The 16,097-nt window shown below is 48.8% G+C and overlaps 1 protein-coding gene and 22 non-coding genes across 24 annotated transcripts in view; all 23 read right to left on the bottom strand.

Moving 5' to 3' along the window:
• Positions 1 to 16,097, bottom strand: part of LOC136863372 (uncharacterized) — a 444,827-nt gene that overhangs the window by 254,951 nt on the left and 173,779 nt on the right. The window lies entirely within an intron of this gene.
• On the bottom strand, positions 202 to 285 carry TRNAL-CAG (transfer RNA leucine (anticodon CAG)). The gene has a single exon. It is a non-coding gene; the product is annotated as a tRNA-Leu (tRNA).
• Positions 1,459 to 1,542, bottom strand: TRNAL-CAG (transfer RNA leucine (anticodon CAG)). Its single transcript has one exon. It is a non-coding gene; the product is annotated as a tRNA-Leu (tRNA).
• TRNAL-CAG (transfer RNA leucine (anticodon CAG)) lies at positions 3,171 to 3,254 on the bottom strand. The gene has a single exon. It is a non-coding gene; the product is annotated as a tRNA-Leu (tRNA).
• TRNAL-CAG (transfer RNA leucine (anticodon CAG)) lies at positions 3,596 to 3,679 on the bottom strand. The gene has a single exon. It is a non-coding gene; the product is annotated as a tRNA-Leu (tRNA).
• TRNAL-CAG (transfer RNA leucine (anticodon CAG)) lies at positions 5,308 to 5,391 on the bottom strand. Its single transcript has one exon. It is a non-coding gene; the product is annotated as a tRNA-Leu (tRNA).
• On the bottom strand, positions 6,158 to 6,241 carry TRNAL-CAA (transfer RNA leucine (anticodon CAA)). Its single transcript has one exon. It is a non-coding gene; the product is annotated as a tRNA-Leu (tRNA).
• On the bottom strand, positions 6,380 to 6,463 carry TRNAL-GAG (transfer RNA leucine (anticodon GAG)). Its single transcript has one exon. It is a non-coding gene; the product is annotated as a tRNA-Leu (tRNA).
• TRNAL-CAG (transfer RNA leucine (anticodon CAG)) lies at positions 6,815 to 6,898 on the bottom strand. The gene has a single exon. It is a non-coding gene; the product is annotated as a tRNA-Leu (tRNA).
• Positions 7,648 to 7,731, bottom strand: TRNAL-CAG (transfer RNA leucine (anticodon CAG)). Its single transcript has one exon. It is a non-coding gene; the product is annotated as a tRNA-Leu (tRNA).
• Positions 8,496 to 8,579, bottom strand: TRNAL-CAG (transfer RNA leucine (anticodon CAG)). The gene has a single exon. It is a non-coding gene; the product is annotated as a tRNA-Leu (tRNA).
• On the bottom strand, positions 9,345 to 9,428 carry TRNAL-CAG (transfer RNA leucine (anticodon CAG)). The gene has a single exon. It is a non-coding gene; the product is annotated as a tRNA-Leu (tRNA).
• Positions 10,206 to 10,289, bottom strand: TRNAL-CAG (transfer RNA leucine (anticodon CAG)). The gene has a single exon. It is a non-coding gene; the product is annotated as a tRNA-Leu (tRNA).
• On the bottom strand, positions 10,631 to 10,714 carry TRNAL-CAG (transfer RNA leucine (anticodon CAG)). The gene has a single exon. It is a non-coding gene; the product is annotated as a tRNA-Leu (tRNA).
• Positions 11,056 to 11,139, bottom strand: TRNAL-CAG (transfer RNA leucine (anticodon CAG)). Its single transcript has one exon. It is a non-coding gene; the product is annotated as a tRNA-Leu (tRNA).
• Positions 11,489 to 11,572, bottom strand: TRNAT-CGU (transfer RNA threonine (anticodon CGU)). The gene has a single exon. It is a non-coding gene; the product is annotated as a tRNA-Thr (tRNA).
• Positions 13,212 to 13,295, bottom strand: TRNAL-CAG (transfer RNA leucine (anticodon CAG)). Its single transcript has one exon. It is a non-coding gene; the product is annotated as a tRNA-Leu (tRNA).
• On the bottom strand, positions 13,637 to 13,720 carry TRNAL-CAG (transfer RNA leucine (anticodon CAG)). The gene has a single exon. It is a non-coding gene; the product is annotated as a tRNA-Leu (tRNA).
• TRNAL-CAG (transfer RNA leucine (anticodon CAG)) lies at positions 14,062 to 14,145 on the bottom strand. The gene has a single exon. It is a non-coding gene; the product is annotated as a tRNA-Leu (tRNA).
• Positions 14,498 to 14,581, bottom strand: TRNAT-CGU (transfer RNA threonine (anticodon CGU)). Its single transcript has one exon. It is a non-coding gene; the product is annotated as a tRNA-Thr (tRNA).
• On the bottom strand, positions 15,146 to 15,229 carry TRNAL-CAG (transfer RNA leucine (anticodon CAG)). The gene has a single exon. It is a non-coding gene; the product is annotated as a tRNA-Leu (tRNA).
• On the bottom strand, positions 15,571 to 15,654 carry TRNAL-CAG (transfer RNA leucine (anticodon CAG)). The gene has a single exon. It is a non-coding gene; the product is annotated as a tRNA-Leu (tRNA).
• Positions 15,996 to 16,079, bottom strand: TRNAL-CAG (transfer RNA leucine (anticodon CAG)). Its single transcript has one exon. It is a non-coding gene; the product is annotated as a tRNA-Leu (tRNA).

Below are 16,097 nucleotides of genomic sequence, written 5' to 3'. Positions count from 1 at the left end.
TGGAACGCACGCTCACAGATGTGGACTGCGACCTGAAGGCAGCGTCGAAGACCGCTCGGCCTTCATGACTAGGGCAGTTGTTGCTCTCCGCTTTCTCTAAGCAGACCCAACGACTTTTTCGCGTAATAAGCTACAAGTCAAGTATTGGTGATGAATTCAGTGTGGAGTAATTGAGTTTCCGGTATCCAAGAAAAAAAGCTACGTCAGAAGTGCGATTCGAACACACGCCCACATAAGTGGACTGCGACCTGAACGCAGCGCCTTAGACCGCTCGGCCATCCTGACACACGTTTCTGTTTCTCTCCAGTTTCTCTAAGCCGACCCTACGACTTGTTCGCGAAATATGCTACAAGTCAAGTAGCCTACTGGTGATGAATTCAGCGTGTAGAAATTCAGTTTCCGGTGTCCAAGAAAAATAGCCATGTCAGAAATGGGATTGGAACGCACGGTCCAAATGTTGCCTCGGCCTTCCTGACTACGGCAGTTGTTGCTCTCCGCTTTCTCTAAGCAGACCCAACGACTTGGTCACGTAATACGCTACAAGTCAAGTATTGGTGATGAATTCAGAGTGGAGTAATTGAGTTTCCGGTATCCAAGAAAAAAATCTATGTCATAGGTGGGATTCGAACCCACGCCCATAGAAGTGGACTGCGACCTGAACGCAACGCCTTAGACCTGGCGGCCATCCAGACACAAGTTTCTCTTTCTCTCCACTTTCTCTAAGCAGACCCTACGACTTGTTCGCGAAATGAGCTACAAGTCAAGTAGCCTACTGGTGATGAATTCAGCGTTTAGTAATTCAGTGTCCGGTATCCAAGAAAAAAAGTGGGATTGGAACGTACGCTCACAGATGTGGTCTCCGACCTGAAGGCAGCGTCTAAGACCGCTCGGCCTTCCTGACTACGGCAGTTGTTGCTCTCCGCTTTCTCTAAGCAGACCCAACGACTTGTTCGCGTAATACGCTACAAGTCAAGTATTCGTGATGAATTCAGAGTGGAGTAATTGAGTTTCCGGTGTCCAAGTAAAACAGCCATGTCAGAAGTGGAATTCGAACGAACGCCCACAGAAGTGGACTGCGACCTGAACGCAGCGCCTTAGACAGCTCGGCCATCCTGACACAAGCTTCTCTTGCTCTCCACTTTCTCTAAGCAGACCCTACGACTTGTTCGCGAAATAAGCTACAAGTCAAGTAGCCTACTGGTGATGAATTCAGCGTGTAGTAATTCAGTGTCCGGTATCCAAGAAAAAAAGTGGGATTGGAACGCACGCTCACAGATGTGGTCTCCGACCTGAAGGCAGCGTCTAAGACCTCTCGGCCTTCCTGACTACGGCAGTTGTTGCTCTCCGCTTTCTCTAAGCAGACCCAACGACTTTTTCGCGTAATACGCTACTAGTCAAGTATTGGTGATGAATTCAGAGTGGAGTTATTGAGTTTCCGGTATCCAAGAAAAAAAGCTATGTCAGAAGTGGGATTCGAACCCACGCCCACAGAAGTGGACTGCGACCTGAACGCAGCGCCTTAGACCGCTCGGCCATCCTGACACACGATTCTGTTTCTCTCCACTTTCTCTAAGCAGACCCTACGACTTGTTCGCGAAATAAGCTACAAGTCAAGTAGCCTACTGGTGATGAATTCAGCGTGTAGTAATTCAGTTTCCGGTATCCAAGAAAAAAAGTGGGATTGGAACGCACGCTCACAATAATGTGGACTGCGACCTGAACGCAGCGCCTTAGACCGCTCGGCCATCCTGACACACGTATCTGTTTCTCTCCACTTTCTCTAAGCAGACCCTACGACTTGTTCGCGAAATAAGCTACAAGTCAAGTAGCCTACTGTTGATGAATTCAGCGTGTAGTAATTCAGTCTCCGGTGTCCAAGAAAAATAGCCATGTCAGAAATGGGATTGGAACGCACGGTCCAAATGTTGCCTGCGACCTGAAGGCAGGGTCTAAGACCGCTCGGCCTTCCTGACTAGGGCAGTTGTTGCTCTCCGCTTTTTCTAAGCAGACCCAACGACTTGTTCGCGTAATACGCTACAAGTCAAGTACTGGTGATGAATTCAGTGTGGAGTAATTGAGTTTCCGGTATCCAAGAAAAAAATGTATGTCATAGGTGGGATTCGAACCCACGCCCATAGAAGTGGACTGCGATCTGAACGCAGCGCCTTAGACGGCTCGGCCATCCTGGCACACGTTTCTGTTTCTCTCCACATTCTCTAAGCAGACCCTACGACTTGTTCGCGAAATAAGCTACAAGTCAAGTGGCCTACTGGTGATGAATTCAGCGTGTAGTAATTCAGTTTCCGGTATCCAAGAAAAAAAGTGGGATAGGAACGCACGCTCACAGATGTGGTCTGCGACCTGAAGGCAGCGTCTAAGACCGCTCGGCCTTCTTGACTACGGTAGTTGTTGCTCTCCGCTTTCTCCAAGCAGACCCAACGACTTTCTCGCGTAATAAGCTACAAGTCGAGTATTGGTGATGAATTCAGAATGGAGTAATTGAGTTTCCGGTATCCAAGAAAAAAAGCTATGTCAGAATAGGGGTTCGAGCCCACGCCCAATGAAGTGGACTGCGACCTGAACGCAGCGCGTCAGACCTTTCGGCCATCCTGACACAAGTTTCTGATTCTCTAAGCAGACCCTGCGACTTGTTCGCGAAATAAGCTACAAGTCAAGTAGCCTACTGGTGATGAATTCAGCGTGTAGTAATTCAGTTTCCGGTGTCCAAGAACAAAAACCATGTCAGAAGTGGGATTGGAACGCACGGTCCAAAAGTTGCAGCGACCTGACGGCAGCGTCTAAGACCGCTCGGCCTTCCTGACTACGGCAGTTGTTGCTCTCCGCTTTCTCTAAGCAGACGCAACGACTCGTTCGCGTAATACGCTACAAGTCAAGTATTGGTGATGAATTCAGAGTGGAGTAATTGAGTTTCCGGTATCCAAGAAAAAAGGCCATGTCAGAAGCGGGATTCGAACCCACGCCCATAGAAGTGGACTGCGACACGAACGCAGCGCCTTACACTGCTCGGACATCCTGACACACGTTTCCGTTGCTCTCTACTTTCTCTAAGCAGACCCTACGAATTGTTCGCGAAATAAGCTACAAGTCAAGGTTTGGTGATGAATTCAGAGTGGAGTAATTGAGTTTCCGGTATCAAAGAAAAAAAGCTATGTCAGAAGTGGGATTCGAACCCACGCCCACAGAAGTGGACTGCGACCTGAACGCAGCGCCTTAGACCTCTCGGCCATCCTGACACACGATTCCGTTTCTCTCCACTTTCTCTAAGCAGACCCTACGATTTGTTCGCGAAATAAGCTACAAGTCAAGTAGCCTACTGGTGATGAATTCAGCGTGTAGTAATTCAGTTTCCGGTATCCAAGAAAAAAAGTGGGATTGGAACGCACGCTCACAGATGTGGACTGAGACCTGAAGGCAGCGTCTAAGACCGCTCGGCCTTCCTGACTAGGGCACTTGTTGCTCTCCGCTTTCTCTAAGCAGACCCAACGACTTTTTCGCGTAATACGCTACTAGTCAAGTATTGGTGATGAATTCAGAGTGGAGTTATTGAGTTTCCGGTATCCAAGAAAAAAAGCTATGTCAGAAGTGGGATTCGAACCCACGCCCACAGAAGTGGACTGCGACCTGAACGCAGCGCCTTAGACCGCTCGGCCATCCTGACACACGATTCTGTTTCTCTCCACTTTCTCTAAGCAGACCCTACGACTTGTTCGCGAAATAAGCTACAAGTCAAGTAGCCTACTGGTGATGAATTCAGCGTGTAGTAATTCAGTTTCCGGTATCCAAGAAAAAAAGTGGGATTGGAACGCACGCTCACAATAATGTGGACTGCGACCTGAACGCAGCGCCTTAGACCGCTCGGCCATCCTGACACACGTATCTGTTTCTCTCCACTTTCTCTAAGCAGACCCTACGACTTGTTCGCGAAATAAGCTACAAGTCAAGTAGCCTACTGTTGATGAATTCAGCGTGTAGTAATTCAGTCTCCGGTGTCCAAGAAAAATAGCAATGTCAGAAATGGGATTGGAACGCACGGTCCAAATGTTGCCTGCGACCTGAAGGCAGGGTCTAAGACCGCTCGGCCTTCCTGACTAGGGCAGTTGTTGCTCTCCGCTTTTTCTAAGCAGACCCAACGACTTGTTCGCGTAATACGCTACAAGTCAAGTACTGGTGATGAATTCAGTGTGGAGTAATTGAGTTTCCGGTATCCAAGAAAAAAATGTATGTCATAGGTGGGATTCGAACCCACGCCCATAGAAGTGGACTGCGATCTGAACGCAGCGCCTTAGACGGCTCGGCCATCCTGGCACACGTTTCTGTTTCTCTCCACATTCTCTAAGCAGACCCTACGACTTGTTCGCGAAATAAGCTACAAGTCAAGTGGCCTACTGGTGATGAATTCAGCGTGTAGTAATTCAGTTTCCGGTATCCAAGAAAAAAAGTGGGATAGGAACGCACGCTCACAGATGTGGTCTGCGACCTGAAGGCAGCGTCTAAGACCGCTCGGCCTTCTTGACTACGGTAGTTGTTGCTCTCCGCTTTCTCCAAGCAGACCCAACGACTTTCTCGCGTAATAAGCTACAAGTCGAGTATTGGTGATGAATTCAGAATGGAGTAATTGAGTTTCCGGTATCCAAGGAAAAAAGCGATGTCAGAATTGGGGTTCGAGCCCACGCCCAATGAAGTGGACTGCGACCTGAACGCAGCGCGTCAGACCTTTCGGCCATCCTGACACAAGTTTCTGATTCTCTAAGCAGACCCTGCGACTTGTTCGCGAAATAAGCTACAAGTCAAGTAGCCTACTGGTGATGAATTCAGCGTGTAGTAATTCAGTTTCCGGTGTCCAAGAACAAAAACCATGTCAGAAGTGGGATTGGAACGCACGGTCCAAAAGTTGCAGCGACCTGACGGCAGCGTCTAAGACCACTCGGCCTTCCTGACTACGGCAGTTGTTGCTCTCCGCTTTCTCTAAGCAGACCCAACGACTCGTTCGCGTAATACGCTACAAGTCAAGTATTGGTGATGAATTCAGAGTGGAGTAATTGAGTTTCCGGTATCCAAGAAAAAAGGCCATGTCAGAAGTGGGATTCGAACCCACGCCCATAGAAGTGGACTGCGACACGAACGCAGCGCCTTACACTGCTCGGACATCCTGACACACGTTTCCGTTGCTCTCTACTTTCTCTAAGCAGACCCTACGAATTGTTCGCGAAATAAGCTACAAGTCAAGGTTTGGTGATGAATTCAGAGTGGAGTAATTGAGTTTCCGGTATCAAAGAAAAAAAGCTATGTCAGAAGTTGGATTCGAACCCACGCCCACAGAAGTGGACTGCGACCTGAACGCAGCGCCTTAGACCTCTCGGCCATCCAGACACACGATTCCGTTTCTCTCCACTTTCTCTAAGCAGACCCTACGATTTGTTCGCGAAATAAGCTACAAGTCAAGTAGCCTACTGGTGATGAATTCAGCGTGTAGTAATTCAGTTTCCGGTATCCAAGAAAAAAAGTGGGATTGGAACGCACGCTCACAGATGTGGACTGAGACCTGAAGGCAGCGTCTAAGACCGCTCGGCCTTCCTGACTAGGGCACTTGTTGCTCTCCGCTTTCTATAAGCAGACCCAACGACTTGTTCGCGTAATACGCTACAAGTCAAGTATTGGTGATGAATTCAGAGTGGGGTAATTGAGTTTCCGGTATCCAAGAAAAAAGGCCATGTCAGAAGTGGGATTCGAACCCACGCCCATAGAAGTGGACTGCGACACGAACGCAGCGCCTTACACTGCTCGGACATCCTGACACAAGCTTCTGTTGCTCTCCACTTTCTCTAAGCAGACCCTACGACTTGTTCGCGAAATAAGCTACAAGTCAAGTAGCCTACTGGTGATGAATTCAGCGTGTAGTAATTCAGATTCCGCTATCCAAGAAAAAAAGTGCGATTGGAACGCACGCTCACAGATGTGGTCTGCGACCTGAAGGCAGCGTCTAAGACCGCTCGGCCTTCCTGACTACGGCAGTTGTTGCTCTGCGCTTTCTCCAAGCAGACCCAACGACTTTTTCGGGTAATAAGCTACAAGTCAAGTATTGGTGATGAATTCAGAGTGGAGTAATTGAGTTTCCGGTATCCAAGAAAAAAAGCTATGTCAGAAGTGGGATTCGAACCCACGCCCACAGAAGTGGACTGCGACTTGAACGCAGCGCCTTAGACCGCTCGGCCATCCTGACACACGATTCTGTTTCTCTCCACTTTCTCTAAGCAGACCCTACGACTTGTTTCGCGAAATAAGCTACAAGTCAAGTAACCTACTGGTGCCGAATTCAGCGTGTAGTAATTCAGTTTCCGGTGTCCAAGAAAAAAAGCCATGTCTGAAGTGGGATTCGAACCCACGCCCACAGAAGTGGACTGCGACCTCAACGCAGCGCCTTAGACCGGTCGGCCATCCTGACACATGTTTCTGTATCTCTCCACTTTCTGTAAGCAGACCCTACGACTTGTTCGCGAAATAAGCTACAAGTCAAGTAGCCTACTTGTGGTGAATTCAGCGTGTAGTAATTCAGTTTCCGGTGTCCAAGAAAAAAAGTCATGTCAGAAGTGGGATTGGAACGCACGGTCCAAATGTTGCCTGCGACCTGAAGGCAGCGTCGAAGACCGTTCGGCCTTCCTGACTAGGGCAGTTGTTGCTCTCCGCTTTCTCTAAGCAGACCCAACGACTTTTTCGCGTAATAAGCTACAAGTCAATATTGGTGATGAATTCAGTGTGGAGTAATTGAGTTTCCGGTGTCCAAGAAAAAAAGCTATGTCAGAAGTGCGATTCGAACCCACGCCCACAGAAGGGGACTGCGACCTGAACGCAGCGCCTTAGACCGCTCGGCCATCCTGACACACGTTTCTGTTCCTCTCCAGTTTCTCTAAGCAGACCCTACGACTTGTTCGCGAAATAAGCTACAAGTCAAGTAGCCTACTGGTGATGAATTCAGCGTGTAGTAATTCAGTTTCCGGTGTCCAAGAAAAATAGCCATGTCAGAAATGGGATTGGAACGCACGGTCCAAATGTTGCCTCGGCCTTCCTGACTACGGCAGTTGTTGCTCTCCGCTTTCTCTAAGCAGACCCAACGACTTGGTCACGTAATTTCGCTACAAGTCAAGTATTGGTGATGAATTCAGAGTGGAGTAATTGAGTTTCCGGTATCCAAGAAAAAAATCTGTGTCATAGGTGGCATTCGAACCCACGCCCATAGAAGTGGACTGCGACATGAACGCAACGCCTTAGACCGGGCGGCCATCCAGACACAAGTTTCCCTTTCTCTCCACTTTCTCTAAGGAGACCCTACGACTTGTTCGCGAAATGAGCTACAAGTCAAGTAGCCTACTGGTGATGAATTCAGCGTGTAGTAATTCAGTGTCCGGTATCCAAGAAAAAAAGTGGGATTGGAACGCACGCTCACAGATGTGGTCTCCGACCTGAAGGCAGCGTCTAAGACCTCTCGGCCTTCCTGACTACGGCAGTTGTTGCTCTCCGCTTTCTCTAAGCAGACCCAACGATTTTTTCGCGTAATACGCTACTAGTCAAGTATTGGTGATGAATTCAGAGTGGAGTAATTGAGTTTCCGGTATCCAAGAAAAAAAGCTATGTCAGAAGTGGGATTCGAACCCACGCCCACACAAGTGGACTGCGACCTGAACGCAGCGCTTTAGACAGCTCGGCCATCCTGACACACGATTCTGTTCCTCTCCACTTTCTCTAAGCAGACCCTACGACTTGATCGCGAAATAAGCTACAAGTCAAGTAGCCTACTGGTGATGAATTCAGCGTGTAGTAATTCAGTTTCCGGTATCCAAGAAAAAAGTGGCATTGGAACGCACGCTCACAAATGTGGACTGCGACCTCAAGGCAGCGTCTAAGACCGCTCGGCCTTCCTGACTAGGGCAGTTGTTGCTCTCCGCTTTCTCTAAGCAGACCCAACGACTTTTTCGCGTAATAAGATACAAGTCAAGTATTGGTGATGAATTCAGAGTGGTATAATTGAGTTCCCGGTATCCAAGAAAAAAAGCTATGTCAGAATTGGGGTTCGAGCCCACGCCCACTGAAGAGGACTGCGACCTGAACGCAGCGCGTCAGACCTCTCGGCCATCCTGACACAAGTTTCTGATTCTCTAAGCAGACCGTGCGACTTGTTCGCGAAATAAGCTACAAGTCAAGTAGCCTACTGGTGATGAATTCAGCGTGTAGTAATTCAGTTTCCGGTGTCCAAGAAAAAAAACCATGTCAGAAGTGGGATTGGAACGCACGGTCCAAAAGTTGCAGCGACCTGACGGCAGCGTCTAAGACCGCTCGGCCTTCCTGACTACGGCAGTTGTTGCTCTCCGCTTTCTCTAAGCAGACCCAACGTCTTGTTCGCGTAATACGCTACAAGTCACGTAATGGTGATGAATTCAGAGTGGAGTAATTGAGTTTCCGGTATCGAAGAAAAAAAGCTATGTCAGAAGTGGGATTCGAACCCACGCCCACAGAGGTGGACTGCGACCTGAACGCAGCGCCTTAGACCGCTCGGCCATCCTGACACACGTTTCCGTTGCTCTCTACTTTCTCTAAGCAGACCCTACGTCTCGTTCGCGAAATAAGCTACAAGTCAAGTAGCCAACTGGTGATGAACTCAGCGTGTAGTAATTCAGTTTCCGGTATCCAAGAGAAAAAGTGGGATTGGAACGCACGCTCACAGATGTGGTCTGCCACCTGAAGGCAGCGTCTAAGACCGCTCAGCCTTCCTGACTACGGCAGTTGTTGCTCTCCGCTTTCTCTAAGCAGACCCAACGACTTGTTAGCGTAATACGCTACAAGTCAATGTTTGGTGATGAATTCAGAGTGGAGTAATTGAGTTTCCGGTATCCAAGAAAAAAGCCATGTCAGAAGTGGGATTCGAACCCACGCCCATAGAAGTGGACTGCGACACGAAAGCAGCGCCTTAGACTGCTCGGCCATCCTGACACACGTTTCTGTTTCTCTCCACTTTATCTAAGCAGACCCTACGACTTGTTCGCGAAATAAGCTACAAGTCAAGTAGCCTACTGGTGATGAATTCAGCGTGTAGTAATTCAGTTTCCGCTATCCAAGAAAAAAAGTGCGATTGGAACGCACGCTCACAGATGTGTTCTGCGACCTGAAGACAGCGTCTAAGACCGCTCGTCCTTCCTGACTACGGCAGTTGTTGCTCTCCGCTTTCTCCAAGCAGACCCAACGACTTTTTCGGGTAATAAGCTACAAGTTCTTTATTGGTGATGAATTCAGAGTGGAGTAATTGAGTTTCCGGTATCCAAGAAAAAAAGCTATGTCAGAAGTGGGATTCGTACCCACGCCCACAAAAGTGGACTGCGACCTGAACGCAGCGCCTTAGACCGATCGGCCATCCTGACACACGATTTTGCTTCTCTCCACTTTCTCTAAGCAGACCCTACGACTTGTTTCGCGAAATAAGCTACAAGTCAAGTAACCTACTGGTGACGAATTCAGCGTGTAGTAATTCAGTTTCCGGTGTCCAAGAAAAAAAGTCATGTCAGAAGTGGGATTGGAACGCACGGTCGAAATGTTGCCTGCGACCTGAAGGCAGCGTCGAAGACCGCTCGGCCTTCCTGACTAGGGCAGTTGTTGCTCTCCGCTTTCTCTAAGCAGACCCAACGACTTTTTCGCGTAATAAGCTACAAGTCAAGTATTGGTTATGAATTCAGAGTGGTATAATTGAGTTCCCGGTATCCAAGAAAAAAAGCTATGTCAGAATTGGGGTTCGAGCCCACGCCCACTGAAGAGGACTGCGACCTGAACGCAGCGCGTCAGACCTCTCGGCCATCCTGACACAAGTTTCTGATTCTCTAAGCAGACCCTGCGACTTGTTCGCGAAATAAGCTACAAGTCAAGTAGCCTACTGGTGATGAATTCAGCGTGTAGTAATTCAGTTTCCGGTGTCCAAGAAAAAAAACCATGTCAGAAGTGGGATTGGAACGCACGGTCCAAATGTTGCAGCGACCTGACGGCAGCGTCTAAGACCGCTCGGCCTTCCTGACTACGGCAGTTGTTGCCCTCCGCTTTCTCTGAGCAGACCCAACGACTTGTTCGCGTAATACGCTACAAGTCACGTATTGGTGATGAATTCAGAGTGGAGTAATTGAGTTTCAGGTATCCAAGAAAAAAAGCTATGTCAGAAGTGGGATTCGAACCCACGCCCACAGAGGTGGACTGCGACCTGAACGCAGCGCCTTAGACCGCTCGGCCATCCTGACACACGTTTCCGTTGCTCTCTACTTTCTCTAAGCAGACCCTACGACTTGTTCGCGAAATAAGCTACAAGTCAAGTAGCCAACTGGTGATGAACTCAGCGTGTAGTAATTCAGATTCCGGTATCCAAGAGAAAAAGTGGGATTGGACCGCACGCTCACAGATGTGGTCTGCCACCTGAAGGCAGCGTCTAAGACCGCTCAGCCTTCCTGACTACGGCAGTTGTTGCTCTCCGCTTTCTCTAAGCAGACCCAACGACTTGTTAGCGTAATACGCTACAAGTCAAGGTTTGGTGATGAATTCAGAGTGGAGTAATTGAGTTTCCGGTATCCAAGAAAAAAAGCTATGTCAGAAGTGGGATTCGAACCCACGCCCACAGAAGTGGACTGCGACCTGAACGCAGCGCCTTAGACCGCTCGGCCATCCTGACACACGATTCTGTTTCTCTCCACTTTCTCTAAGCAGACCCTACGATTTGTTCGCGAAATAAGCTACAAGTCAAGTAGCCTACTGGTGATGAATTCAGCGTGTAGTAATTCAGTTTCCGGTATCCAAGAAAAAACGTGGGATTGGAACGCACGCTCACAGATGTGGACTGAGACCTGAAGGCAGCGTCTAAGACCGATCGGCCTTCCTGACTAGGGCAGTTGTTGCTCTCCGCTTTCTCTAAGCAGACCCAACGAATTTTTCGCGTAATAAGCTACAAGTCAAGTATTGGTGATGAATTCAGAGTGGAGTAATTGAGTTTCCGGTATCCAAGAAAGAAAGCTATGTCAGAAGTGGGATTCGAACCCACGCCCACAGAAGTGGACTGCGACCTGAACGCAGCGCCTTAGACCGCTCGGCCATCCTGACACACGTTTCTGTTTCTCTCCACTTTCTCTAAGCAGACCCTACGACTTGTTCGCGAAATAAGCTAGAAGTCAAGTAGCCATCTGGTGATGAATTCAGCGTGTAGTAATTCAGTTTCCGGTGTCCAAGAAAAATAGCCATGTCAGAAGTGGGATTGGAACGCACGGTCCAAATGTTGCCTGCGACCTGAAGGCAGGATCAAAGACCGCTCGGCCTTCCTGACTAGGGCAGTTGTTGCTCTCCGCTTTCTCTAAGAACCCAAAGACTTGTTCGCGTATTACGCTACAAGTCAAGTATTGGTGATGAATTCAGAGTGGAGTAATTGAGTTTCCGTATCCAAGAAAAAAAGCCATGTCAGAAGTGGGATTCGAACCCACGCCCATAGAAGTGGACTGCGACACGAACGCAGCGCCTTAGACTGCTCGGCCATCCTGACACCCGTTTCTGTTTCTCTCCACTTTATCTAAGCAGACCCTACGACTTGTTCGCGAAATAAGCTACAAGTCAAGTAGCCATCTGGTGATGAATTCAGCGTGTAGTAATTCAGTTTCCGCTATCCAAGAAAAAAAGTGCGATTGGAACGCACGCTCACAGATGTGTTCTGCGACCTGAAGGCAGCGTCTAAGACCGCTCGGCCTTCCTGACTACGGCAGTTGTTGCTCTGCGCTTTCTCCAAGCAGACCCAACGACTTTTTCGGGTAATAAGCTACAAGTTCTTTATTGGTGATGAATTCAGAGTGGAGTAATTGAGTTTCCGGTATCCAAGAAAAAAAGCTATGTGAGAAGTGGGATTCGTACCCACGCCCACAGAAGTATACTGCGACCTGAACGCAGCGCCTTAGACCGATCGGCCATCCTGACACACGATTTTGCTTCTCTCCACTTTCTCTAAGCAGACCCTACGACTTGTTTCGCGAAATAAGCTACAAGTTAAGTAACCTACTGGTGACGAATTCAGCGTGTAGTAATTCAGTTTCCGGTGTCCAAGAAAAAAAGCCATGTCAGTAGTGGGATTCGAACCCACGCCCACAGAACTGGACTGCGACCTGAACGCAGCGCCTTAGACCGGTCGGCCATCCTGACACATGTTTCTGTTTCTCTCCACTTTCTGTAAGCAGACCCTACGACTTGTTCGCGAAATAAGCTACAAGTCAAGTAGCCTACTTGTGATGAATTCAGCGTGTAGTAATTCAGTTTCCGGTGTCCAAGAAAAAAAGTCATGTCAGAAGTGGGATTGGAACGCACGGTCGAAATGTTGCCTGCGACCTGAAGGCAGCGTCGAAGACCGCTCGGCCTTCCTGACTAGGGCAGTTGTTGCTCTCCGCTTTCTCTAAGCAGACCCAACGACTTGGTCACGTAATACGCTACAAGTCAAGTATTGGTGATGAATTCAGTGTGGAGTAATTGAGTTTCCGGTATCCAAGAAAAAAATCTATGTCATAGGTGGGATTCGAACCCACGCCCACAGAAGTGGACTGCGACCTGAACGCAACGCCTTAGACCGGGCGGCCATCCAGACACAAGTTTCTCCTACTCTCCACTTTCTCTAAGCAGACCCTACGACTTGTTCGCGAAATAAGATACAAGTCAAGTATTGGTGATGAATTCAGAGTGGTATAATTGAGTTCCCGGTATCCAAGAAAAAAAGCTATGTCAGAATTGGGGTTCGAGCCCACGCCCACTGAAGTGGACTGCGACCTGAACGCAGCGCGCCAGACCTCTCGGCCATCCTGACACAAGTTTCTGATTCTCTAAGCAGACCCTGCGACTTGTTCGCGAAATAAGCTACAAGTCAAGTAGCCTACTGGTGATGAATTCAGCGTGTAGTAATTCAGTTTCCGGTGTCCAAGAAAAAAAACCATGTCAGAAGTGGGATTGGAACGCACGGTCCAAAAGTTGCAGCGACCTGACGGCAGCGTCTAAGACCGCTCGGCCTTCCTGACTACGGCAGTTGTTGCTCTCCGCTTTCTCTAAGCAGACCCAACGTCTTGTTCGCGTAATACGCTACAAGTCACGTAATGGTGATGAATACAGAGTGGAGTAATTGAGTTTCCGGTATCGAAGAAAAAAAGCTATGTCAGAAGTAGGATTCGAACCCATGCCCACAGAGGTGGACTGCGACCTGAACGCAGCGCCTTAGACCGCTCGGCCATCCTGACACACGTTTCCGTTGCTCTCTACTTTCTCTAAGCTGACCCTACGACTCGTTCGCGAAATAAGCTACAAGTCAAGTAGCCAACTGGTGATGAACTCAGCGTGTAGTCATTCAGTTTCCGGTATCCAAGAGAAAAAGTGGGATTGGAACGCACGCTCACAGATGTGGTCTGCCACCTGAAGGCAGCGTCTAAGACCGCTCAGCCTTCCTGACTACGGCAGTTGTTGCTCTCCGCTTTCTCTAAGCAGACCCAACGACTCGTTAGCGTAATACGCTACAAGTCAAGGTTTGGTGATGAATTCAGAGTGGAGTAATTGAGTTTCCGGTATCCAAGAAAGAAAGCTATGTCAGAAGCGGGATTCGAACCCACGCCCACAGAAGTGGACTGCGACCTGAACGCAGCGCCTTAGACCGCTCGGCCATCCTGACACACGATTCTGTTTCTCTCCACTTTCTCTAAGCAGACCCTACGATTTGTTCGCGAAATAAGCTACAAGTCAAGTAGCCTACTGGTGATGAATTCAGCGTGTTGTAATTCAGTTTCCGGTATCCAAGAAAAAAAGTGGGATTGGAACGCACGCTCACAGATGTGGACTGAGACCTGAAGGCAGCGTCTAAGACCGATCGGCCTTCCTGACTAGGGCAGTTGTTGCTCTCCGCTTTCTCTAAGCAGACCCAACGACTTTATCGCGTAATAAGCTACAAGTCAAGTATTGGTGATGAATTCAGAGTGGAGTAATTGAGTTTCCGGTATCCAAGAAAGAAAGCTATGCCAGAAGCGGGATTCGAACCCACGCCCACAGAAGTGGACTGCGACCTGAGTGCAGCGCCTTAGACCGCTCGGCCATCCTGACACACGTTTCTGTTTCTCTCCACTTTCTCTAAGCAGACCCTACGACTTGTTCGCGAAATAAGCTAGAAGTCAAGTAGCCATCTGGTGATGAATTCAGCGTGTAGTAATTCAGTTTCCGGTGTCCAAGAAAAATAGCCATGTCAGAAGTGGGATTGGAACGCACGGTCCAAATGTTGCCTGCGACCTGAAGGCAGGATCAAAGACCGCTCGGCCTTCCTGACTAGGGCAGTTGTTGCTCTCCGCTTTCTCTAAGCAGACCCAAAGACTTGTTCGCGTATTACGCTACAAGTCAAGTATTGGTGATGAATTCAGAGTGGAGTAATTGAGTTTCCGGTATCCAAGAAAAAAAGCCATGTCAGAAGTGGGATTCGAACCCACGCCCATAGAAGTGGACTGCGACACGAACGCAGCGCCTTAGACTGCTCGGCCATCCTGACACACGTTTCTGTTTCCCTCCACTTTATCTAAGCAGACCCTACGACTTGTTCGCGAAATAAGCTACAAGTCAAGTAGCCCACTGGTGATGAATTCAGCGTGTAGTAATTCAGTTTCCGCTATCCAAGAAAAAAAGTGCGATTGGAACGCACGCTCACAGATGTGTTCTGCGACCTGAAGGCAGCGTCTAAGACCGCTCGTCCTTCCTGACTACGGCAGTTGTTGCTCTCCGCTTTCTCCAAGCAGACCCAACGACTTTTTCGGGTAATAAGCTACAAGTTCTTTATTGGTGATGAATTCAGAGTGGAGTAATTGAGTTTCCGGTATCCAAGAAAAAAAGCTATGTCAGAAGTGGGATTCGTACCCACGCCCACAGAAGTGGACTGCGACCTGAACGCTGCGCCATAGACCGATCGGCCATCCTGACACACGATTTTGCTTCTCTCCACTTTCTCTAAGCAGACCCTACGACTTGTTTCGCGAAATAAGCTACAAGTCAAGTAACCTACTGGTGACGAATTCAGCGTGTAGTAATTCAGTTTCCGGTGTCCAAGAAAAAAAAGCCATGTCAGTAGTGGGATTCGAACCCACGCCCACAGAAGTGGACTGCGACCTGAACGCAGCGCCTTAGACCGCTCGGCCATCCTGACACACGATTCTGTTTCTCTCCACTTTCTCTAAGCAGACCCTACGATTTGTTCGCGAAATAAGCTACAAGTCAAGTGGCCAACTGGTGATGAACTCAGCGTGTAGTAATTCAGTTTCCGGTATCCAAGAGAAAAAGTGGGATTGGAACGCACGCTCACAGATGTGGTCTGCCACCTGAAGGCAGCGTCTAAGACCTCTCAGCCTTCCTGACTACGGCAGTTGTTGCTCTCCGCTTTCTCTAAGCAGACCCAACGACTTGTTAGCGTAATACGCTACAAGTCAAGGTTTGGTGATGAATTCAGAGTGGAGTAATTGAGTTTCCGGTATCCAAGAAAGAAAGCTATGTCAGAAGTGGGATTCGAACCCACGCCCACAGAAGTGGACTGCGACCTGAACGCAGCGCCTTAGACCGCTCGGCCATCCTGACACACGATTCTGTTTCTCTCCACTTTCTCTAAGCAGACCCTACGATTTGTTCGCGAAATAAGCTACAAGTCAAGTAGCCTACTGGTGATGAATTCAGCGTGTAGTAATTCAGTTTCCGGTATCCAAGAAAAAAAGTGGGATTGGAACGCACGCTCACAGATGTGGACTGAGACCTGAAGGCAGCGTCTAAGACCGATCGGCCTTCCTGACTAGGGCAGTTGTTGCTCTCCGCTTTCTCTAAGCAGACCCAACGACTTTATCGCGTAATAAGCTACAAGTCAAGTATTGGTGATGGATTCAGAGTGGAGTAATTGAGTTTCCGGTATCCAAGAAAGAAAGCTATGTCAGAAACGGGATTCGAACCCACGCCCACAGAAGTGGACTGCGACCTGAGTGCAGCGCCTTAGACCGCTCGGCCATCCTGACACAATTTTCTGTTTCTCT

Source organism: Anabrus simplex, chromosome 1, assembly GCF_040414725.1.
Source record: "Anabrus simplex isolate iqAnaSimp1 chromosome 1, ASM4041472v1, whole genome shotgun sequence".
NCBI lineage: Eukaryota > Metazoa > Arthropoda > Insecta > Orthoptera > Tettigoniidae > Anabrus > Anabrus simplex.
The sequence above is the reverse complement of the archived record's forward strand: the minus strand, read 5'-3'. Positions and strand labels throughout refer to the sequence as shown.